Here is a 25,424-nt window from a genome sequence, read left to right as displayed (position 1 = left end):
CATGGAAGAGGTTCTTCTGTTGCTGTAGTAAATCCATTTCTCCAGGAGGCTGTAACTAGGTCAGTGGAAGAATTCTTCCATTGAATTAGCACTATCTAGTCTGGGGCTTAGGTCAGCTTAACTATGTCTTAGGGAGGTGAGCTTTTTACACTCTCGAGCAGTATAGCCATGACAACCTAACTTTCTAGTGTAGACCAGTCCTCAGTAACAAAAATGAGATCTATCTGTTTTAGGTATTTATATGCTACCCTATTAACATATGTGATGAGGCAACTGCGCCTCACTGGTATGTAAGGGATTAAAGCAACCCTGGGGAGGCAGTGCAGGAGGCAGCCAATAAGGAAAAGGCTTGTAGTAACAGCCAATTAGGGAAACATTTATTGAGGGAACCAATCAGGGCCAGGCTGGCCCATATAAGAAGGGGCTGCTGAGCGGAACAAGGCAGTCACTCCCTGGAGTTTGAGGGAGGAGGACTGGCTGCTTAGAGAGCTGGAGCACCATGGACAGAGCAATGCTGGGCAGGGACAATAGAGTATGAAAAAGCTCCAGAGTATGACTGCCAAACTAAGGCCCTGATACAAGGGCAGAGGAGATGCTGGGGCTGCAGGGGAAGTGGCCCGGGGAAGAAGACAGCAGAGTTGGAGAAAGGACAGTATGTGGCTACTGGCTATAGGGTCCTTGGGTCAGGGCCCGGAGTAGCAGGCAGGCCCGGGCTTGCCCCCACTGGCCACTGAGGGGAGTGGCTGCTGCATGAACTGCAGTCTGCCACTGAGATGAGTGGGTAGAACCTGGATTGCAGATTGCCACTGAGGACTGTCGGTCCCTTGGAAGGGGAGAAAGAACTGAGTAGGGCACAGCTGGAGGGCTGTGTCCAGAAGAGGATGATGTAGTCTGGGGAGCAGCATGGGTTCTGGATGTGGAGACAGGAGTAATGATGAGACACCACCTGGAGGGGGACATACTGGCAATCCTGAGCTAATTCCCAGGATAGCCAGCAGGAGGCACTGTACTAGTGAGTCATGCGCTGTCACAGCATAGTATGAGTGCCTTGCAATCTTTAATGTATATATCCTCTGAACTACAGCTGGGTCAAAAAAAATTGTCAAACCATTTTTTGCCAAGAAATGCAAATTTAGGTTGACTGAAATGTGTTGCAAATTTGTATCAAATGTGCTGGATTGTTTCATCCAGAAAAAAATTTGAGAACACACAACATTTTATTTCAACATTATAGAAATGAGCAGTTTTGATTTTATTATTATAAAGGACTTTATTTCAAATTTTACTTTCAATTTTATTTACGTTTTAATTTTAAAAAGCTCAAAGGAAAAAACCTAGAAACATTTCACTTTGGGTTGAATACCCAAAACAAAAATTAAACTCTTTTGGTTTGTCAAAAATAATTCATTTCCAGTCAACACAAAATGTTTCCCCTCCCCCCCGAATTTCTCAGTTTAACCAAAAAAAAAACAAAACACAAAAAAAAACAGTTAGTCAAGCTGATTTACTCCCAATACCCCTGTGAGATAGCGAAGTGCTATAAACCCCACCATTTTACAGATGGGAACTGAGGTAACTAGCAACCAAAGGCCAGATTTTCAAAGGTATTTAAGCACCTGAAGATGCAGATGCAAGATGCAGAAGCCTAGCAGAATTTTTTAAATAACCTAGGTATGTAACTCCCTTTTCCAGCCCATGAAGTGTGGGGCAAAGCAGAGGCTTGAATCTGGGTCATGTTAGTGTATTAGTTGGGATATTAATTGGGATATTAGCTGGTGTCCGCTACAGACCACCAACTCACACTCAGGAACAGGATGACCACCTCCTTCCACACCTATCTTTAATGTGTAGAGGGGGAGAAATCTGTTATCATGGGGAACTTCAATTAGAGTGGCATATGCTGGAGATCTCATGCTGTCAGTACTAAAACATCCTTGGAATTTTTAAACATTATATATGACAATTTCCAAGCTTAAAAAAAAAGTGTTGTAGCCAACATGGAAGAATTCTATATTAGACCTTGTCCTAGCAGATAAAGAGGAACTGATCACAAAACTAAAAATTAATGGTAACTTGGATACAAGTGATCAAGAGTTGATCACATTTATAATGTGCAAGCAGAATAGAGTCCATACCAGTAATATATATACTTGGTGCTTTAATGGGGCCAATTTCACAAAGCTGAAAACAATTGCAAGCCAAATCAGCTGGGAAGAAGATTTTCATCAGAAATGTGAACAATAATTAGGAATCATTTAAGAACACCTTATTAAGAAGCCATAATCCCACAGCTGAGGGAAAAGGCCATGCTGGTTAAAAATATCAACCAGGTTTAGAGAGAAAGTGAAGGCAGATATTTATAAATTAAATATATAAGACAAATCGAAGAAAGGGGAAGTTGATAGTAATGAATATAAATCAGGAATAGTAGAAAATTAATATGGGAAGCCAAGGGACACAAGGAGAACTCTATGGCCATCAGAGTTAAGGACAATAAGAAGGAGTTTTTAAAATATATTAGGAACAAAAGTAATCCAGGGAATCAGCCTAAAGCCGGCCCTGTCAGCGGGGCCGGCAGCAGAGACCCCGGCTGGCAGGGGCCGGCAGACGGAACCCCAGACCCGCAGTGGGCTGAGCGGCTCAGCCTGCTGCCGGTCTGGGGTTCCATCTGCCACCCGCGCTGCCAGTCTAGGGTTCTGTCCACCGGCCTCTGCCAGCCGGGGTTCCGTCCGCCAGCCCTGCTCAGCCCACTGCTGGCCCAGGTTCTGTCCATCCAGGCTGGCAGTGGGCTGAACGGGGCCGAGACCCCGGCTGGCAGGGGCCAGCAGCCGGAACCCCAGACCAGTGGCGGGCTGAGTGGGGCTGGAGGCTAGCACCTCAGCCCGCCGCCGGTCTGAGCGGCTCAGCCCGCTGCCGGTCTGGAGTTCTGTCCACCAGCTCCTGCCAGCCGCGGTCCTGGCCGTCGGCCCCGCTCAGCCCGCTGCCAGTCTGGGGTTCTGTCTGCTGGCCTCTGCCAGCCGGGGTCTTGGCCCCGTTCATCCCACTGCCAGATGGCGGTTCCGTCCATTCACGATGGCAGCAGGCTGAGCAGGGCTAGGACCCCAGCTGGCAAGGGGCTGGCGGCCAGGACCGTACACCGGCAGTTGGCTGAGTGGGGCGGTGGATGGAACCCCGGACCAGCAGTGGGCTGAGCGGCTCAGCCAGCTGACGGTCTGGAGTTCTGGCCCCCAGCTCCTGCCAGCCGGGGTCCTGGCCATTGGCCCCCACTCAGCCCACTGCTGGCCTAGGATTCCATTCATCCAGGCAGGCAGCGGGCTGAGCTGGGCCGGCAGCCAAGACCCCAGCTGGCAGAAGCGTGACAGTGGGAAAAAAAAAAATCGGCTCACGTGCCACCTTTGGCACACTTGCCATAGGTTGCCGACCCCTGATCTAGGTAATTAAAGGGCTGTCAGCATAACAATGATCCCAGGAAAGATAATTGACTGGCTGACCTGGGAATCAATAAAGAATTGAAGGCAGGTAATACAATTAATGCAAATCAACATAGGTTTATGAAAAGTAGATGCTGTCAAAACTAACTTGGTATTTTTTTCCCCCATGAGATTACATGTTTGGTAGATAACAGTAACAGTGTTAATGTAATATAGGTGTTTGACTTGGTACTGCATAACATTTAGACTAAAAAACTAGAAAAATATATAATTAACCTGCCATACATTACATGGATTAAAAACTGGCCAACTGCTAAGTCTCAAAATGTAACTTTAAAACAGGGAACCATCATCCAGTAGGTGTGTTTCCAGGCAGTTCCCACATGGATAGGTTCTTGGCACTACACAATTTCACATTTTAATTAATGACCTGGAAGAAAACATAAAATCATCACTGAAAAAGTTTGCAGATGACAAGTCAAGGGAGTGACAAATAATTAAAAGGACAGGTCACTGATTCAGAACTATCTCTATTGCTTAGTAAACTGGGCAAAAGCAAACACTGGGTGGTCTTAATATATCTAAATGTAAACATATTCACCTAGGAACAAAGAATGTAGCCTATACTTACAAGATAGGGGATTCCCAACGGGGAAGCAATGTCTCTGAAAAATATTTGGGGTCATGGAGGATAATTAGCTGAACATGAGCTTCCAGTGTGATGCTGTGGCCAACCAGTCACCAGGTGACTCAGACCCATGTCTCTGCAGGGCTATGGCAGCCATTACTCGTAGGCCATCTGGAGCATTCACAGGAAGACTATGCTTCTTCACAATCCATTGTCTCTATTAATGGCCCATTAGCCCTGTCTGGCTTTTCCATTGTTGTACCTGAAGGGCTGGTTGGGGTGATACCCAAAGTAACACATTTGAAATACAGATAGAATATTAACTATGCAACTTCAGATATAGAAATGATAGACATACAGACTGGATAATCACATTCAATAAATCATCATGTTTCCAATGACCTCTTACATGGCCATGTTGCATAAGATATATCTGTTATGTCATTCATATTATAAGCATGTTTTCATAAATATGGAGTAAAACATCCCATTTCAATTACAACACAGAATGCAAAGTGTATAGTGCTCACTTTATATTTTTATTGGAAATATTTCCACTGTAAAAATGATAGAGACTTCAAATACACCTCATACAAGTACTGTAGTGCAATCTCTTTATCATGAAAGTACAACTTACAAATCTAGAATTTATTTTGGTTGCATAACTGTTTTGTTTGAGTGCAATGTAAAACTTTAGAGCCTACAAATCCACTCAGTCCTGCTTCTTGTTCAGCCAATCACTAGGACAAACAAATTTGTTTATATTTATGGGAGATAATGCTGCCTGCTGCTTATTTACAATGTCAAGTGAAATGTGCATGGCACTTTTGTAGCTAGCATTGCAAGGTATTCACATGCCAGATATGCTTAACACTTGTTTGCCCCTTCATGCTTCAGCCACCATTCTAGGGGGGAGGGATAGCTCAGTGGTTTGAGCATTGGCCTGCTAAACCCAGGGTTATGAGCTCAATCCTTGAGGGGGCCACTTGGGGATCTGGGGCAAAAATTGGTCTGCTAGTGAAGGCACAGGGCTAGACTCAAGGTCCCTTCCAGTTCTAGGAGATAGGTATATCTCCAATTATTACCAGTGCACATGTTCCATGCCAATGACACTCATTTAAAAAAAGTGTTAATTAAATTTGACTCCACTCCTTTGGGGAGAATTGTATGTCTCCTGCTCTGTTACCTGCATTCTGTCATATATTTCATCTTATAGTAGTCTCGGATGATGACCCAGCAGATGTTCTTCATTTTAAGAACACTTTCACTGCAGATCTGATAAAATGCAAAGAAGGTACCAATGTGAGATTTCTAAAGATAGCTACAGCACTTGACCCAAAGTTTAAGAATCTGAAGTGCTTTCCAAAATCTGAGACAGATGAGGTGTGGAGTCTTCATGGCTGAGGATGTTAGGGAGATTCCCAAACCTGAGCTGGCTTTTCTAGGTGACAAATCTGCGGAATTGTCACAGATTGAGGTGTCACTAGAGGTGGTCTTGGAATTAATTGATAACTTAACAGTAACAAGTCACCAGGACCAGATGGCATTCACCCAAGAGTTCTGAAAGAATTCAAATGTGAAATTGCGGAACTACTAACTATGGTTTGTAACCTGTCCTTTAAATCAGCTTCTGTACCTAATGACTGGAAGATAGCTAATGTAACACCAATATTTAAAAAGGACTCGAGGTGATCCCGGCAATTACAGACTGGTAAGTCTAATGGTGACTCCACTGTTAATTGTCACCAAAGTAACTGTGCCTATTCCTGAAGCAGTGGAGAACGACAGGATCTTTTGAGCATGAAGTCAAACCTCAACTTTGCTTGATTTTTTTTTCCAATATGACTACGACTCAAACCCATGAACCCAAGTCAACCAAATACATGCATGTACTATTGGCAGTTAGGAGTAGGACAAGGCGTACTAGTAGCATTTGGATAGGATCCTGTAAAAGTATGTTTATTATTCATTATAAAGTTTCACAAGTGTTCACTGGCATATCGCTGCTCCAGCTGTTGCAGACCTTGTAATGACATTACACTGAGTCAGATTTTCTGCTGGAGGAATCTGGCAGTGAGTTCAGTCCTTGTCAAAGTCTTATTGGTGATGATGATGAGTAATCTCTGCTAAAATAACTGATTGCAATGACAGATGACTTTTATATATTAATCCTGAGAAGTTATCTTATTACTTGACAGGACAAAAAAAAATCCATTAATTTACATTATTTTTCTTGGAAATCCTGTCAATAAAAAAGGCCTGAGTAAGAACACTGGTGTAATAGCAATTATAATGTTCAAGCTAGCCACAGTTTCACTCTTTATCTCACACACAGTGCAACAATATTCTAAGAGTTATCAAATTATTTTGGGGCACGTCATCAATTACTATCTGCTCTTCTTGATTGACAAGGGCATCCAAGCTGCCATCAGTGAAGCAGGAACCAAGCATCTATGATTGGTTACAGAAGCTGGTTTGGAGGGACAATGATATGCAGCCCCTAGTAGGATGCTTACTATGAACTAGATTAGTGGCAGCAGTAAAGGAGTCCCATTGCTGCCTCAAAGACATTTAATATACAGATTACAGTCCGTTCTGTCTGTTTATTTTACAATGGAGGGGTGTTCTGTTTCAGCCTTGACAGCAACCTCAATTAGTAGTAGCATGTGGGTGTTAGCAGAAATATGCTTGGCATGATTCACCCTCACAAAGAAAGACAAAGCCTCTGCTGCAAAGAGCTTACAGTCTAAAAAGACAAGTAACATAAGGGTGGGAGAGATGGAGACAAAATATATACATTTTATTATACATATATTTGAGGCTCATTAGCATTATCACCCTTGCATTTGGAATTTAGGAGAAAGTCCTGCTTCCTCTATTCAGAATTATGATCTTCTCCAAGTACTATCAGTCCAAGTAGCCAGATTGACTGTGAAGGCATTTGTGGGGATGGAGTTCCTTCCTTCATTCTGAATTAATTAAAAGCAATTAGTGGATGTTGTAATTGGACACTTAGGGTACGTCTACACTACAAGACTATTTCGATTCATCTTAATTCGAATTTCTGGAATCGACCTAATGAAGTCGAAGTTGTGTATCCACAATAAATACACTAATTCAACTGTGTGAGTCCACAGTAACGGGCGAAGCGTCGACTTTGGAAGCGGTGCACTGTGGGAAGCTATCCCACAGTTCCCGCACTCCCCGCCGCCCATTGGAATGCTGGGATTTCCCACCAATGCATGCTGGGGGGGGGGGGGAGAAATTGTGTGGAGGGTGGTTTTGGGTAACTGTCATCATTGAACCGTCAATCACGCCCAGCATCCCTCCCTGAAAGTGCCAGCTGGCAATCTGTTCGTGCACTTTTCTTCTCAGTGACAGCGCGGGCGCCACAGCACTGCGAGCACGGATCCCGCTGCAGTTGTGGCCGCTGTCAGCTCCTCGCAACTTATCGTCCACCTCTTCCGCAGTCAGCTGCTGAGAAATTTGGCTAATTTTCAATGGTGCTGCGAGCAGTGGTGGACCATGGGGGACGTTTTACCAACATCAACGTCGGGTGGCCAGGCAAAGTTCATGACGCGCGTGTTTTCAGGAACTCTGGTCTGCTTAAACGCCTGCAGGAAGGTAGTTTCTTCCCGGACCACAAAATAACGCTTGGGATGTGCAGATGCCCATACTGATCTTAGGGGACTCAGCCTACCCGCTAATGCCCTGGCTCGTCACGCCCTATGCAGGCACCTTGCACAGCGACAAGGAACTCTTCAAGTACCAGCGAGCAGCGAGCAGCGTGAACTGTGACTGTTCAGTTTCTTCACAGAGAAGCTGAAGCTGCCCCTGTTTCTTTACCAAGTTACTGTTGACTAGCCTCTGCAGTTACATACCCCGTCCACCCCGCTTCCCCAACTTCTAACACACATTTAAAAATTAAAGTACGTGCTCCACTGTAGCTTTACAACGTTGTCTTTATTGATGACTTTGCGTTAAAGGGTTGAAACTGGGACGCACAGTGTGCTGGGTAGGGTGTGTGGTCTTGTAAAGACCGCCTCTAAAGTCGAGGTTTGACATGCTCCCGCTCCCAGACCGGTCAGCAGTGCCGGACTGGTTGTTTCAACGGATCCGGCCATCCCTCCTTTTTTGGACTCTGTGTGCGGGGGCTATGTGGCCTTGTTGCGGGGGAGGATGGATACAGATTCCTCTGCTGCGTGGCTCTGTGGTCAATTACAGGGACCGTTGCATGACATCTGTAACCCCCCTCCCCCGCTACAAATGCACGTACCATCCCCAATGACAGAAAACCTGCAAACCACCTCCCATACCAGCTAACCGCCTACTGACTGCACTGTGTGAGTGACATGCTGCTGATCCAGCCCCCGTCTCTGTACCCTGCTAAAGGTGACTGTCCTATGCATTACACTACCCCCTCAACCACCCAACGACCCACCCAAGACATCTAACACAGCGTTGTGTAAAAAACCATGACGGAAAATTAAGTAACAGAAAACTACTTTTAATAATCAACAACACAGTAAGGGAAGGACTTTTCAAAATGTAGTGACTGATAGCTTTTGGGTAATTTAACACTGTCCTGTGGTGCAGTGACAGTTTTCACGGCCCCTGGTGACCCTCCTTCTTGTTATTTTTGATGAGGGGGGGATTGGAGTTTGAGGCGGGGGTGGGCGGTTGCAGATACAGTGCAGGGGGGCTCTGTCTTCCTGCCTGCGGTCCTGCAGAACATCGACAAGGCGCCTGAGCGTGTCCGTTTGCTCCCTCATTAGTCCAAGCAGCGTTTGAGTCGCCTGCTGGTCCTCCTGACGCCACCTGTCCTCCCGTTCGCAGAATGAGCGGTGCTGCTGACTGAGGTTCTCCCTCCACTGGCTCTGCTGGTCCGCCTCGGCTCTGGAGCAGCCCATAAGTTCAGCAAACATCTCGTCCCTTGTCTTTTTCTTACGCCTTCTAGTTTGCGCCATCATCTGTGAGGGGCATGGTGCATCAGGTCGTGATACAGTGATGTCAAAAAGGTAGTGAATTTCTTACAATGATACATTTTTTAAACAAAGAAACAGTCTACTCGGTGTCTGTGAACAAGAGTATGCACAGCACCTGTCTCATGCGCACTCACTAATGGAAAGTTCGATTTCTCTGAATGCGCTTTCATTGCCTGGGGTATTGGGCTGCAGATCAGAGAACCTTTGCAGGAAAGAAGAATTCGTGTAGCAGCAAGGCATGGTAAGCCAAACACTTTTGGATTCATAGAAGTGAATGTACAGCTCTGTCCTCTTGATGCAGGCAATCCTGAAAGCATAAACTCGACCCCTGTTGCACCCCGTCGCGGCTGTTCACTGGGAAAGATCCCTGTATGCTGCCACTCTGTAGACTGCAGCACGTGGCTGTTAAGTGAGGCTTCTTGTTATGCAAAGGAACAGTTAAGCGCTCCCATTACTAATAGTACCCCAATTACTCTAATTTCATGCAGGAGTGTGCGAGAGAGATCACCCTGAGGAGAGTCTCACGGGCAGAGAGAGCGCGCATGCTGGAAGAAAGCCACCACAACCCAGGGGCCTACTCTGCCATGCTCGTGAGGGCAATGGTCCCGGAGTTCCAGCTTATAGCATGGAAAGGCAAAGTGTGCTACCTCGGGGCACACGATAAACTAGCTCTGCCAAGGAACCTCCTGCATAGACTTTCTGATTACCTCCAGGAGAGTTTCCTGGAAATATCTTATGAAGATAAAAGTTCCATCCCCCTGTATGTAGACCTTCTGTTCTCCTAATGTCTCTCCCTGTTTAATTACTAAAAAAATGTTAACTCGTTGGTCTTAGCTGCTTTTAATAAATAAATGTTAACTTGTTTAAAGCACTTACGGACTGATCCTTCTCCTGATTCAGGGTCCGTGGTAACGGCTGGGGAGGGTTGGTAGGGGATCTCAGTGAGGGTGAGGAAGAGATCCTGGCTGTCAGGGAAAGCGCCGTCGACTGCCTCGTCCTCCTCATCTTCCCCGTCCGCGAACATCTCCGAGGAACAGTCCGTCGACACTATCCCATCCTCAGAGTCCACGCACACTGGTGGGGCAGTGGTGGCAGACCCACCGAGAATGGCATGCCGTGCCTCGTAGAAGCGGCATGTCTGGGGTTGGGCTCCGGAGCGTCCGTTTGCCGCTCTGAGTTTCTGGTAGCCTTATCTCAGCTCCTTGACTTTCACGCGGCACTGCATTGCATCCCGGCTGTATCCTCTGTCTGTCATGGCTTTGGAGACCTTCTCGAAGGTCTTTGCATTCCGTTTGCTGGAGCGCAGCTCCGAAAGCACAGACACATCGCCCCACACAGCAATCAGATCTGAGACTTCCCGGTCAGTCCATGCTGGGGACCTCTTTCTAGTCTGAGATTGCCTGGACTCCTCTGCTGGAGAGCTCTGCATCGTTGCCGGTGCTGCTGAGCTCGCCCCGATGAGCAACCAGGAAATGGGATTCCAACTGTCCAGACAGGAAAAGGAATTCAAATTTTCCCGGGGCATTTCCTGTGTGGCTGGTCAGAGCATCCAAGCTCCGACTGGCGTCCAGAGCGTCAACAGAGTGTTGCACTGTGGGATAGCTCCCGGAGCTACTAAGATCGATTAGCATCAACACCTAGCCTAATTCGACATAGCCATGTCGAATTTAGCGCTACTCCCCTTGTCGAGGTGGAGTACCGAAGTCGAACTAAGGAGCCCTCTATGTCGAATTAAATGGCTTCCTGGTGTGGATGGGTGCACGCTTAATTCGATTTAATGCTGCTAAATTCGATTTAAAGAGCTAGTGTGGACCAGCCCTTATTAACCAAAGGGACAAATTGTCTGAAACTACAGTGTAAATCTCAGGGAGAATCAAAAAAATTGAAGGACTGGAAGGGACCTGAAGAGATCTAGTCCAGTCCCATGCCCTCATGGCAATACTAAATATTATCTAGACCATCCCTGACAGGTGTTTGTCTAACCTAATCTTAAAACCTCCCAATGACAGAGATTAACTACCCTGACAGTTAGGAAGTTTTTCCTAATGTCCAACCTCAACTGTCAGAGATGCTCTATGATTGAAATGTGACCACATACAGTAACTCCTCACTGATTTATTAGAGAACATGCTCATTTAAAGTTGTGCAATGCTCCCTTATAACTTTGTTTGGCAGCTGCCTGCTTTCTCCACCACTTGCAGGAAGAGCAGCCCATTGGAGCTAGCTGGTTGGGGCTTGGAACCAGGGTGGGCTGGCAGCCCCCCTAAGTTCCCTGTGCAGCAGCTGCCCAGCAGGCTATAAATTGCCAGGCAATTCAGGTGTCCGGTGTGCTGCTCCAGACCTCTGCCTTGGAGCTGCTCCCAGGAGCCTCCTGCTTGCTGTGCAGCAGATCAGGGGGAAGAGTGGTGCTGAGGTCAGGGTGTCCCCCTCCCCACATTCCTGCCCCCCACTCCTGTACCCCACCTCCACAGAGCAGCAGGGGACATGACAGGGCTCAGGACTGAGGGAGCTTGCTGGCAGCAGCTGCTGACTCAACTTGATGATCTACTTAAAAAGGCAGTGTACTTAGAGTGCAGCCAACATACTTAAAGGGGCAATGTGTGTCTCTCACACATACATGCACCCCCCCACCATTTTGGAAAGTGGAGGGAGTGGGGCGTTCCAGTGGGATACCGTGGGTTCATCATCCCATTCAGTTTCTGCAGGGAATGTTTGCAGCCCCTGCCATGGTCTATTGTGTCTCCTCCCTCTGTTCATGCTGCCTTGTAGAGTGTGAGGCTACATTAACAACGTGTTAATCCTTGAGGGCTCAGCCAAGTGCTAGTTCATCATTTAGCAGCAAGGCATTCCCTGGGAAATATCCCACCCTCTGACTCCACCCCCACCCAAGCGTCACAATCATTGCTGTGTACAGTATTAAATTGTTTGTTTAAAACTTATACTGTGTGTTTATATATGTCTCAAAAATTTCCCTGGAATCTAAACCCCACCCATTTACATTAATTCTTATGGGGAAATTGGATTTGCTTAACATCATTTTGCTTAAAGTAGCATTTTTCAGGATCATAACTACAACGTTAAATGAGGAGTTACTGTATATTTTTATTGCTACCACTGTTAGACAATTGCAGCAAAATTTGTACAAAGAATATCATGTAAGGTGTCAATGGAAAAGTCATGATTAGCCAAGTATGATTATCCTGTTTTTATGCATGTATTTTTGTATCTGAAGTTATGAATATTGGGTATAGATCTGTATCCCAAATGTGTTTGTTCCAGGGGTAACACCTACCAGCCAAAAACCAACACTGAAGCCAGACAGCTTACTACTGATGGCCCATCAAAGGCAATTGGCTCTCTCAATGGGCCACAGAAGAAACTCGTCCCTCCCATTAAATCTTCCTGTGGATGCCTTAGCCTCCACATGGGCAATGGCTGCTCCTATGAGTCAAAGCCATGTAAGGGCATGTGACCCTGGACTCCAGCTTGTGCCTGTAATTTTCCACACGCTTACATTGTGAGCTTGGTTTGGGACAGTAAAATTCCATCCACATGGGAAAGGGTATAAAAGACTCTAGAAACATCTCCATTTTGTCATCATTTCCCTTTTAATTTCTCTGGACTGGATTTTTAACAAGGAAGCTCTGAACAAGGACTGGTGACCCCGCAAGCTGTTTGGATAATTTCCAGAAAGACTTTTGCAAACTAGCAGCTTCTTCAATCACTGCTTCAAACTTGATATAAGAACTTTGCAGTCACTTGTATGTACAGGATTTCCTGAACTATGTTAACTCTCTACTTCTTTTCTCTTAAAATTAGACCTTTAGATTTTAGTTAGTAAAGGGTTGGCAACAGCATGATTATTGGGTAAGAGCTGAGTTATATATTGACCTGGGTGTGTGGCTGATCTCTTGAGACCAGAAGAAGCCTTTGTTCGATAAAACTGGTTTTCAATAATCATTCATCATAAAACCTGGGTGGTGAAACAAGTGCTTGAATGCCTAAGGAGACTGCATTTTTTACTTCTTGATAACCAGTGTGCCTTGGAGATTCTATCTAATGGCAGAGTCTCCCCAAACTGGTGGTTAGTCTGCCCTATTTCTCAGCAGTTTGTCCTGAATCTGGTATTATCAGCTGTGACCCACTGGGGCCCAGTGACACTTCCTTGCTGCAATTTAAGCTGATTGCTGCTTGTCCTAGCCTCAGAGGTTAACAAGAAATCAAGTGTCTTTTGTTTTCTCTGAATTAGATAACCAGGACCTGCTGTGCTTGAAGGATATAAAGAGGAAAGGTGACACCAAAAAATCTTTCTGAATTTCTAAAGAACTATTGCTTCTGGTATCAACAACCTCAAAGAAACCAACCTATTCAGGGAGTTCCAAAAGTTTAAGATGTCTCCCAATGTTCAGTATGTAGTAAAGACAAAGATATATAGTTGCCTTAAGAACATGATTACAAATAGGACAAAGCAAAACAGGTGAAAAATAAGAAAATTCACACTGATTTGTTTTGTGCTATGTGTAATCTCAAAAATATCAATTTGAGGGGCAAAAAAATTGAGACTGATTGGCAAAACCCATTTCTAGTCCTAAAATCTGAGCTTTGAAATTTTAAAGTCTTCAGATCTTCCTCAGAAGTATCACGACAGTCAACTCCACAAGCCAATACTACAAAAGATAAAACCGGGAGTATTAACATAAGTCACCAAAGTAAAACATACAATTACATTGCCTATGATACACATACCAGGTCAGGTGTGGGAAAATACAAACACACTCCTGTGCCATCTTCAAAAGTGGCGAAGTATCCCTGAATCCCTCTACCCATGCTGTGACCAGGAAGGAAACTTAAGCAGAGGCACTAAGCTAAACTACAAGAAAGGTATCTGTGGCCAGACCTTTCCAGTGCAAAAGCGAAGACAGTAGACCAGATGATAGTTTCCTCTCACTTTGGAAACGCACTTAGCATGACTAGGGAGTGGAAGACAGGCTGAGGATGACTGGGAGCTCTTGCTGCTCATCTAGAGACACAGACCCAACCCATCTCTCTGTAGCCAGAGGCTGATTTCCTATAGCTGGAGGTGCAGATGGACATTGTAACTTTGGAGGCAGTGGTAGTCAACCCAGGAACCACCTTTGCTTCATATCGCCAATAGTGGGCTTCCCCCTCAGCCTTTCCACTCTTTGTGCTACTCTTTTTCCCTCCTTCCCCTATATTCCCTAGAGATGAAGCAGCTTCCCTTAAAGGGAAGAGGCATGGAGCCTTAATCAGCAACTCAGCAACCAGAGGGAAGCAGTTATGATATGTTCCCTTTAAGGCCACCAAACTATAATCTGGAATCTTAGTTCTGGTGAAAGTTATTCTAGTGCATGAGCAATTAGTGCTTGGAGCAGACTGCTGGAATCCCTCTAATAAGAACATAAGAATGGCCACATTGGGTTAGACCAAAGGTCCATCTAGCCCAGTATCCTGTCTTCCAACAGTGGCCAATGCCAGGTGCCCCAGAGGGAATGAACAGAACAGGTAATTATCAAGAGATCCATGCCCTGTAGCCTATTCCCAGCTTCTGGCAAACAGAGGCTAGGGACACCATTCCTGCCTATCCTGGCTAATAGCCATTGATGGACATTAATAAAGAGAGCACCAACATTTATCCAACAAGATTCAGCCTCAAGCTTGCTTTCTTCACTAAACAAAACCACCAATAACAAGTGCAATGATGTGGCAGCAGTAAACTAGCTTGTTTCTCATCAGGCTCCCACAGCATCATCTCCTCTTAGGGTCTGGGGTTCATTGATGCAGGAGTATAAACGGGAGTGTGCTAAGGTATAAAGGTGCTACATAGGTTCCAGTGTGAAAGGAGTTACATGTAGAATGCAAGTTCCCTGACTAGCACATGGATGGGGCTATAAAAACTACCACAACGGTGACTACTGAGGTGGTGGCAACAGGGTCTGGGGGGGGTCGTGTGCTGAAACAGCTTCTGTGGTTGTAAATAAAGCCAGACCTGAAGAAAGGAACTTGACCTGAACTCTAGTTTAGTGCTTTATTTTATCTTCCTTCACTGGTGTTCTGGTCTCTTGCAGCTAGTGGAATAGTAAGGGAAGGGCATCAAGTCTGTGTGGGGGTGGGGAGGGAGTTAGTGTTTGCCAAATCCAGCCATGCCACAGGCAAAAAGGAAGCTGGGAGATTGACTGACTTGTTTTTGTCCCCTTGACTGAGGTACGTCAAATCCATCTATCTACTGCTTCAAGAAGAAGCTGGACCAGGTTTCCACATGGAATGAAGAAACTTCAAAGAATTCTGTATTTTGCTCATTCTAGAAGTAATCAATTTCAAAAGATTGTGCCAAATGAGTTTGCTCCTCTGTAAGATCCATGATGTGAACTGATTGTCTTAAATTTCAGTATGCCAGTGTGAGGAAAATATATACAGTTTCTCACTGATGCCTAGTACATAGCATTAAAAACATCTAAAGTACTTCTTCACATACCAAAAGAAGTCATTTTGAAACCCAACGCTTCCAAGTAATGTTGCACCAGGAAGCAGCAGCAAAGGGGTTAAGTACCACGTAACATATCAGAGCAGGATTAGATCTGTTACAAGATTCTAACATTCTTTGACAGAACAAAATCCTCAGAGAGTATTCTATATCAGAATATAAGGATTGCCCTACTAGGTCAGAGCAATAGTACATCTAGTTTAGTATTCTGTCTCAAACACCAATCGATACCAGATGCTTCAGAGCCTAACTCCACATAATACTCTGAAGATTTAATATTTGTAATGGGACCTTAATATTAACAGCCATATCTGTATCCTTATTAATCTATCTCCCTGAAGCTTCTATGCTTTGGGGCCAGATCCTAATATCTGGGTTCTTTTATTGTGCCCACTGCATTGGTATCTGAGTTCTCATGAGAGTTCTGCAGAATTGGACCCATGAACAGGCTGTGTGGCAGTCATTCTATATAAATAGAGTAATAACTTTTCTGAACAGGACGGGACAACCACAGACCCTTAGCAACAATAAAAACAAGTGGGCTGCCATCTGATTCTGGATCTGTACAGAGACTAGAGAAAGTTGTTTTCCCTGCTATTGTCAGCAGTCAGGAAGGAGGACAAGTTAGAGATAGCAGGCTTGTCCCCTTCCTTACACCATTCCCAGTAGATAAGAGAAGGCAAAGAGATAATACATGAAGTAGAATCACAGAAATGCCACTAAATGGAGCTGCAGATAGTGACAAAATAATTGTGGGGATCACTGTTATTCTGCATCATTATGTGCACTGACAGCATCACAATGAAATGACAGGATACTTCATGGCTCTTTGCAACTCCATTTGATGCATACTCCTGTCTACTGGAACTGAGGTGAGGTGGGGTCAAGCCTGCTGTCTCTTACCTTTTCTCTTTCCTGTTGACAGAAAAGGGAAGGAATTTTAGTGACTCCAGGCATCAGCAATGACATGAGACCAGGCCAGCACACAGAAGAGCTTCCATCAGACTCCAGGAAAGCCCTATGTGGTGCCCAAAAGAACTGCATACAACTCTAGAACCACTGACCAAGTATCTCGGCTCTATTCCTAATACAGTGGCCTCAGGATGTTTTTCCTGATACTTAATCTATATTTCTCTTTCATTAATTTCTTCCTATTTCATATAGGTGGCATTGTAGGTAATTTGGATTCAGATTCTGATGCCATTCGTCATGTTCAGGGACACCTTACTCCACAAGTAAGGAGTACAGTGCACCTCAGCATAAGTATCAGGTTCTGGTCCTTCGTGCTTACACCTTTCAACCATTGCAGGATTATGTTCACTCCCCAGTAAGACACTTAGTTTTTCAATCTCTCCTTTTTAAAATCACTCTCTCCAAGTTCACAGGGATGTTTGTTGCTCCTTTCTGAATTCCCACCAATTTGTCTATTTCTAATATTCTGGAGGAGGATGAAGCCCAGTTGGGCGTTAAAAAGGGCTACTGTCTATCTCCTTGGCATTTTTGCTTGAACTATAAAATACCCAAACCTACAAGAAATAGCATTGTAAAATACACTTGGTGCAACTCTACATTACAAAATTAAGTTGACCTAAGTTATGTCAACTTACAGCCATCACAGTAATTGAATCAGTTTTACACATCCACACTATGCTCCTTGTGTCGGCAGTGCGTGTCCTCACCAGGAGCGATTGCACCAATTTAGTTGTCAGTGTGGAGCATTGTTGGATGGCTTCTGAAAGGCAGCCATTGTCAATTTAAGCAAGTACATCAACTTAAGCACTACACCTCTCATGGAGGTGGAGTTAAGTCAGTGTTGTGAGAGAGTTATATCGATGGAGTTACATTTTAGTGTAGACACAGAGTTAGGTCAATGTAAGCTGCCTTATGTTGACCTAATTCCGTAGTGTAGACCAGAGCTTATTGTGAGCCAGACATGATGCTGTCAGTTTATGAGGAATTCTACAAAAATACTTACTGTTCAGTCTACAGAACAAACAACAACATCTGTAGCAGAGAACAAAATACAAAATTAACTCCAGGTTTCTGACCACAGTAACTCTCCAAGCAGTTTAAAATATAGAATTACAGACTGTTCATGTTTGAGGTACAAGATGTTCTTGAACTTCACATTTTTAAAAGGCAATATGGAAATTCCATGTGAGGTCTTGAACAATTTGGAAAATAGCACTTAAGACATGTTGCATAGCTTCCTCCTCCCCTCTAAAATCTCAGATTGCTGCCAAAATCACACAGTAGCATTAGCCATACAGTATTATTCATTAAATAAAGAATTAACTTAAAAACAAAAACTGAACATAAACTTACAAACTTAAGGCCAGTTCTGGTCCGACTGAAGTCAGTGTTAAAATGTTCACTGGATTTCACTGAGATCAGACTTTAGACCTTAAAAATCACAGTACAGTTGATTGTATCATTCTTCAGCAGTAGAGGGATCTCTCTATAGTGTGTTAGAACCTCCTAGCAGCTGTAGCGCAGCTTAAAAAGAGATTAGGGACAAGTATAAATAAAGTGGAAAATTGTCAGTCCAGTACTGGAATTCAGCAGTGAGGTCTAAAAGGTCCCATTTACACTTAGTTTAACATTCCATTACAAGAAGTACTAGAGTTCCTCTTTGAATTAATGGGACTCATACAGCATAATACTAACAGTGTGGCAGCCTAAAATAAAGTAGATCAGCAGTTCTCAAACTGTGGATCAGGACCCCATTTTAATGAGGTCACCAGGGCTGGTATTAGACTTGCTAGGGCCGAAGCCCAAACCCCACCGCTCAGGGCCAAATCCAAAGCCTGAGCCCCACTGCCTGGGGCTTCAGCCGTAGGCAGCATGGCTCAGGTTACAGGCCTCCTAACTCGGGGTAGTGGGGCTCAGGCAGACTCAGGCTTTAGCCCCCCACTCCTGTGGTGGTGTAGTCATTTTTGTTGTCATAAGGGGGTCGGGTACAATGAAATCTGAGAACAGCTGAAGTAGATTAAAACCAAAGACTCCCACTTCCTTCCTAAGAGGAAAGTAATGAGCAAGTTTCTTCATCATGGAGGTCAAAAACCAAAAAACATTGATTAAAGAAAAGCACATTCCCGAGCAATAAGAGATGGTTGGGGGGGGGGGGAATGAAACCCTGCCAAAATGAGTGTTTCTTTGGCTGAGAATTAAATTCTTTGGGGCAAAAGCAAATTATGGCAAATGCATGTAGTGCTGTATCTTTACTCTCTGAAGATCTTCCTTACTCTTCAGTATTTACAGTAAGTCAATTTCCAAATGTAGTCAACATGGCTGGGTGAGATTTTCTTGGTTTACTACAACTATTTAAGTTCTATGAAGAAGGTTAGTCAACGGTCATCTATCTTCAGAGTTAAAATTAGCATTAAGGAGTCAGCTGCTTGAGACAATACATCATATTTTATAAAGTAGGTGTCAAATCCCTGTACCCAAAACCTGAATGGAGGAAAAAACCCTACATAAATCTGAAGCTGTGTGTTATTCTCAGGCTATAGCATATCATCAAGGTCATTTAGGAGCTCATTGTTATTCTAGCTATTTTAATCAGAGATTTATTATCACACACCCATGGTATCTCCTTACTGAATTCCTTTTTTTTTTTTTTAAATAGCAGAGCTAAAAATGTTAGGGTAGGAAGAACAGGCTCTAAAAGTGATACTGTGTGTACTAGAAAACAGACTTTTAAAAGTTTTGTTTAGCTTATTTCTTTTATATGGCTTTTTATGAACATGTCTTTCATATCCTATTTCCACCTTCAGTAATAGACTTAGCAAGAAAAAACAAAAAGAAAAAGATGGTCCTTTCATTTTAAAGTTACTAATTAAGCACTGTATAGCTGAAAAAATATTATTACTATAGACGCAGCATTTTGGGTACCTGGGAAGGACATGATCCCACTTCCACTGAGGTGATACACTCTATTTTAAAAATTACTACAAGTTTGAGCAGCAAAGAGTCCTGTGGCACCTTATAGACTAACAGATGTATTGGAGTATGAGCTTTCATGAGTAAATACCCATTTCGTTGGATGCATACAAGTTTGAATACCACCACCATGTCTTCTAAACTATCATGAAACTACTGCATCAGCCTATAATCTTGCTTAAAATTGGAATGACATCTAAAGACTGCATGCATTTACATAGATCTCAATATGTATTTCATTACAATCACAGAGATGCCTGTCGATGTATGTTGGATGGGGCATGGGCTGGACAGAAGACAGGAGAACTGAAGTCATATTCAAGTCCATCCCTACCAAATCCAATAAAAACTATGTGAGTATAACAGAAAATATCACACTTTGAGTGACTAATCCTGAATTTCAGAGACATACTGTGGGTGAGGTAATATCTTTTATTGGACCAACTTCTGTTGGCCAGAGAGAGAAGCTTTTGAACTACACACAGCTCTTCCTCAGGTTTGGGAAAGATACTCCCAGCACCACAGGGACATGCAAGGCAGAACAGATTGTTTAGCATAAGTAGTTATCCCATACTGTAAGGGACCTTTCAAGACAGAATTGCATTAATACTGCAGCAAAAAGAGGGGGTTAGTGAGTTACAGATACGGGAGTTGTAGGCAGTGTATTTCTCAAACTGCAATAATCCCATTCGGTGTTGTGTCTGAAATGGTCACTCTGAGTGCTGGGAGCTGTATCCCCCCTATATTTTGAAACGGGAATAAGGAGAAATGCTTGGCATTCGGCTTTTTCCTGAAACAGGGATTTGCGTGCGTGTTGTGGGGCGGGAGGGAATTAGTCGGGAATCAGATTTGGTCTCAGCTGGCACGTGAAAGAGCCTGCACTGCACGGTGTGCCTGGAAAGTTGAAGCGTCAGTCAACAGCGCAGGTGGGGGTGGAGGGCTGGGAACCAGACCCAAACCTGCTCCGATCAGTGCAGGTTGGGAGAGACACGGACAAGCAGCCGACTGCCGCTTGGCTTGAGCTGGGTCGGACCCCAGCCGGCTGCCTCCCACCTTAACGCCCGGAAACTTGGAGCCTGACCTCAAAGTCTCTCCTCGGCCCACTGGCGATGCCAACAGTGCCAGCCCGGCTAAACCACCACGCCTGCCCTGGGGTCCCCTCAGGACTGCCCCACCGAGTCCCCGCCTGCCCCGGAATCGGGGGGTGCTGAGCTGCGGCCAAAGGCGCCCCTGAGCCCCGCCGCTCAGAGCTCGGCGGCAACTCGCCAGCCCCCAACCCTCCGGTACCTCTTCGCTCCGGCGGCGGCGGCGGCGTCCGCTGCCGCTGCTCCGCTTGGCTGCTGCCCCGGCCGGCCAGCGCGCTGAGGAGCAGGAGGAGACCCAGACTTCCCCGTGCCATTGCTCCCGAGCCGCTGCCTCTTCCCCCGGTCAGCGAGGCGAGTGAGCCGCCGCCTGGGAGAGCGGAGGGAGGAGGCAGAGACCCTGCAGCCTCGGGGCGTGGGGGGGGGGGAAGACACACCCCTGTCCTCCCCTCCCTGCTCTGTCCTGCAGAGCCCTGCTCCAGCTGCCCCACGCCGAGGGGCGCCCTCCGGCGCGCAAGGGGCACGGGCCAGCCAGCCTCCAGGGGCGCTTTCTAGGGCACTGGGTCCTGCGGGTCCGGCCAGGATGGGTGGCTCCAAAAGCGAGGCGAGCCCCAGGGGTGAGGGACCCCTGAGAGGCAAAAGCTGATGGCCCGGGCTCTCCCACTGTCTGGGGGCCGCTAGAGGGGATGCCAGCGGGCCCTGCAGGGGCGCCCCTCGTCTCCGCTTCAGCGGGTGCAGAGCGTGCTGCGGAGCGGTGCTAGCCACAGCCGAGGGCGACCCTGCTTCTCTGGGAACTGCCGCACTGCCAGGTGAAAACCAAGGGGTTGGCCAATCACGAGCCCAGGCTGAGACTACTTTCTCCTTGAGCCCCCAGCCACAGCAGGCATGACTAGCTCGGGGCATGACCTGGCAGCTCTCATGTTTGGCTGTGGCTGATGGAGGGAAAGTTCTTTGCGAAGGGCCCTCAACTTCGGAATTTGCTTCCCCTACCAGGTTTGGGCTGTGCTGGACCATTTACCAACAGAATATGGTGCAAAGCCCATCTCCAGTCATGTCTTAGAATCGTGGAAATTAAGGAGGAGAGATCTATCATGCCATTGAATCCATCTCCCTGCCACTTGTGGCTTGTTTCCTATGGTACATGGAGCACTGTATATGCTTGAACTGGGCACATACAGGATTAAAGGTCAAATGATTTAGTTGGTGTTGGTCCTGCTTTGAGTAAGGGGTTTGACTAGATGACCTCCTGAGGTCTCTTCCAACCCTAATCTTCTATGAAATGCTGCTTCACCCCATACAAAGGCTGAGTAAGGAGGCTTTGCACTGGGTGCAACAGCATTTGACTTTTAATCCTGTGCAGGGCCACCCCCTTCTCCACCAACCTTCACTAGGGTATTCCAGTGATGGCTTAATAGCACACAGATCTTTGGCAAGCCAGCAGAGTATCTAAGAGCTGGAGAGAGGAGCTTCTCCTCTTCAAGTGTTTTCTTCTAATTTTCCTTTTTAAAAATAATTGGAAAATCCTATATGTACCAAAAAGCTACATTAAGAGAAAGTTAAAGTTGCCTGGTCAAGCAATCAAGTCAGGAAATGCAAGTATACCATGTATAATTTTCCTGCTATCTTAGACACACATCTGTGCGTACTACTATACATATGTCAGAAAGAGCCATAAAAACATTTTTATGAAAATTACAAACTAATCAATACTTACACAGCATTACAAATTAATTACAACTGAGTAACTTTCAAAATTTGCTGGCATTGTAAAATCAATTTACAACTAGTTCCCTCTATAGCTAACTGCCTTATCTCCTGAAGTGCACAAAAGGAAGGTTGTGAGATTGGATTAAAATAAAATGTATAATACATGGCAGATGACTAAAATTATTAAACTCTCTCTCTTAAAGGGGGAAAAAGAACTTCAAGTCAATTTTGTTGACTTGAATATGTCAAAGACAGGTTAAGCCATTCTGACAATGAAAATAGTGTACATATAAAAGTTAGATACACATTTGTAGTGAGGTAGAAAAATGTATAATAGATTGTATTAGAAAAATGGAATCTAATAATGCAACTAGAGACTGCATTATGATTCATCCACACAAAACTGAGTAGTTAAGATTGCACTTTCAACTACTTCCTGATTTGAATGCTTACCCATGCATCCATAAAGTTTTCTTAGCTTTTTTTTTTTAAATTAATCTTCAGATTTCAGATTAAACAATTATATGTATTTGCTCAAGTCAGGCATAAATACACCCTCATATAAGTGTTTATGCACTGAAGTCCATAATCATTATCTGAACTTCCTATGACAGTTCCTGTTTAAATGGAGTTTGGGTAATGAATTCGTCAAGCAATTTCAGACATGGAAAGTTTGCCATAGTCCCACAGATCTGGGTATGCCTACTTCAGCTCTCAAAGTCATGAACTTTTTTGTTGATAATTTTTTTCAGCCATTTCAGGTTCACACTCAAGAGAGCACTGTATTTTGCTGATAATAGATTGTACTGTTATATCCAGCAATGCAGCCCATGCATTTCTTTCACTATTACTCTACATTTAGTAGAGCTGTTTCTTGTCCTTGCAAAAACAGCTCATTTTGAGGTTTTATCGAAAATAACATGGCTCGAGTATGTGCACTGTTTTGAAAACTCCCATTACTTCTAATACATTCAACACATTCTCTCCCAGTAAAATGACAACAGTTAAGTTCCTTCAATTGTCAGCCATTTGTCATTCTTAAGTAAATAGAAAACACTCTACCCTCCACTTTCCCAGTGATGAGGTACCAGCATTCTGCAGATCTTACTGGAAAACCCAAATTCAAGACTAGCATTGATAGTTCTGCAGTTGAAAGTTAATTGCTTTGTCGCAATAGTGTATGCAATAAATGGCATGTTGGAAGGAAATTAGTCAGACCAATCTAGCATAGTCTCACTGTCACATTTTAGTCTAAGAGCTTTATGGGAAGTAGTATCTCTTGCTGATCCCTTTTCAGGGAACAGGGAACAAAAAACACACAACTTTGGCTGCTAAGTAGCATGAGGATGAAAGTACACTGTTGAAATGCAAGGTGAAAGCTGTTCACTCCAAATATATTCCCTGGAGTTCCAAAATGGAGCAGTTCACATTTTGTAATCAGGGCATCTGAAAACTACTCGCATCACTCATAAAAGAATCAGAGTGGTAGCCGTGTTAGTCTGTATCAGCAAAGACAATGAGGAGTCCTTGTGGTACCTTAGAGACTCAGGCCTGGGCTACACTGGTGGGGGAAGGGGAAGAGGGAGAAAAATCGATCTCAGGGTACGTCTACACTACGGGACTATTCCGAATTTGCATAAACCGGTTTTGTAAAACAGATTTTATAAAATCGAGTGCGCGCGGCCACACTAAACACATTAAATCGGTGGTGTGCGTCCATGGTCCGAGGCTAGCGTCGATTTCTGGAGCGTTGCACTGTGGGTAGCTATTCCCTAGCTATCCCATAGTTCCCGCAGCCTCCCCCGCCCCTTGGAACTTCCGGGTTGAGATCCCAGTGCCTGATGGGGCAAAAATCATTGTCGCGGGTGGTTCTGGGTAAATGTCGTCAGTCACTCCTTCGTCTGGGAAAGCAACGGCAGACAAGCATTTCGCGCCTTTTTCCCCTGGATTGCCCTGGCAGATGCCATAGCATGGCAATCATGGAGCTTTTTTTGCCGTTTGTGACTCTCACCGTATGTGTACTAGATGCCGCTCACAGAGGCGATTCAGCAGCGCTACACAGAAGCATGCTTTTGCTTTTGCATGACAGCAGAGATGGTTACTAGCCATATTGCACCATCCAAACCCTTCCATAAATTGGAACTGAGGATGATCATGGCTACCAGTCCTTTTGTACCATTTGCTGCTAGTGCCCCTGGTCAATCAGCCAGGGGCGCAAAAGCCAAGAGTGGTTACTAGCCATATTGTACCTTCCATCGTTTTGTACCATTGGCTGCTGTCATAAGTGCCCCTGGCCGATCAGCCAGGGGCGCAAAAGCAAAAATTGGGAATGACTCCCTGAGTCAATCCCTCCTTTTTGGTATAAAAAAATAGAATCAGTGCTGCCTAATATAGGCAAGTGTGCTAGAGAACCACCTGCTCTGTGTCAGAGCCCGCAGAAATTATTATCTGTATGCTATTCACAGGGGGTGCTCCTGTAACAACCCCACCTGTTGATTCCGTTCTTCCCCCAGCCTTTCTTGGCTACCGTAGCATTGTCCCCCCACTTGTGTGATGAATTAATAAAGAATGCAGGAATAAGACACACTGACTTGTTAGTGAGAAATGAGTGGAAGGCAGCCTCCAGCTGCTATGATAGTCCAGACAGGACATTAAGCAGTGTGTAGGAGAGAAGCCCAGCATCCCACTGCTAGTCCAGGGGCAACTGAATCTTTTCTTTACACATGAAGGGTGGGGGCTGATGGAGCTCAGCCCCCTGTTGCTATGATGAGGATGGTTACCAGCCATATTGCACCATCCATCCACCAGAAAAAATTAGGGCCAATAGGCTGATGACGAGGACGGTTACCAGTCCTTTTGTACCATCAGCTGAGGCTGATGATGAGGATGGATTTCCATCTTTTTGCACGATCAGCTTACGCTGATGATGAGGATGGATTTCCATCGTATTGTACCATCAGCCGCCCATGACGGGGGGGAGCAAGGATGTTGGTGTTGAGTGCTGCACTATCGCGTCTATCTGCAGCATTCAGTAAAGATAGGGTGACATGTAAAAGAGTCAGAGGATTGTTTTACCTTTCGCTTCTGGGGGTGGGTGGGGGGTGGGTGAGTAGATTGCCGAGCTATGCCCTGACCCGCAGACACTGT

The sequence above is a fragment of the Mauremys mutica genome, chromosome 3, assembly GCF_020497125.1.
Source record: "Mauremys mutica isolate MM-2020 ecotype Southern chromosome 3, ASM2049712v1, whole genome shotgun sequence".
Classification (NCBI taxonomy): Eukaryota; Metazoa; Chordata; order Testudines; family Geoemydidae; genus Mauremys; species Mauremys mutica.
This window is presented reverse-complemented; position numbering follows the sequence as displayed.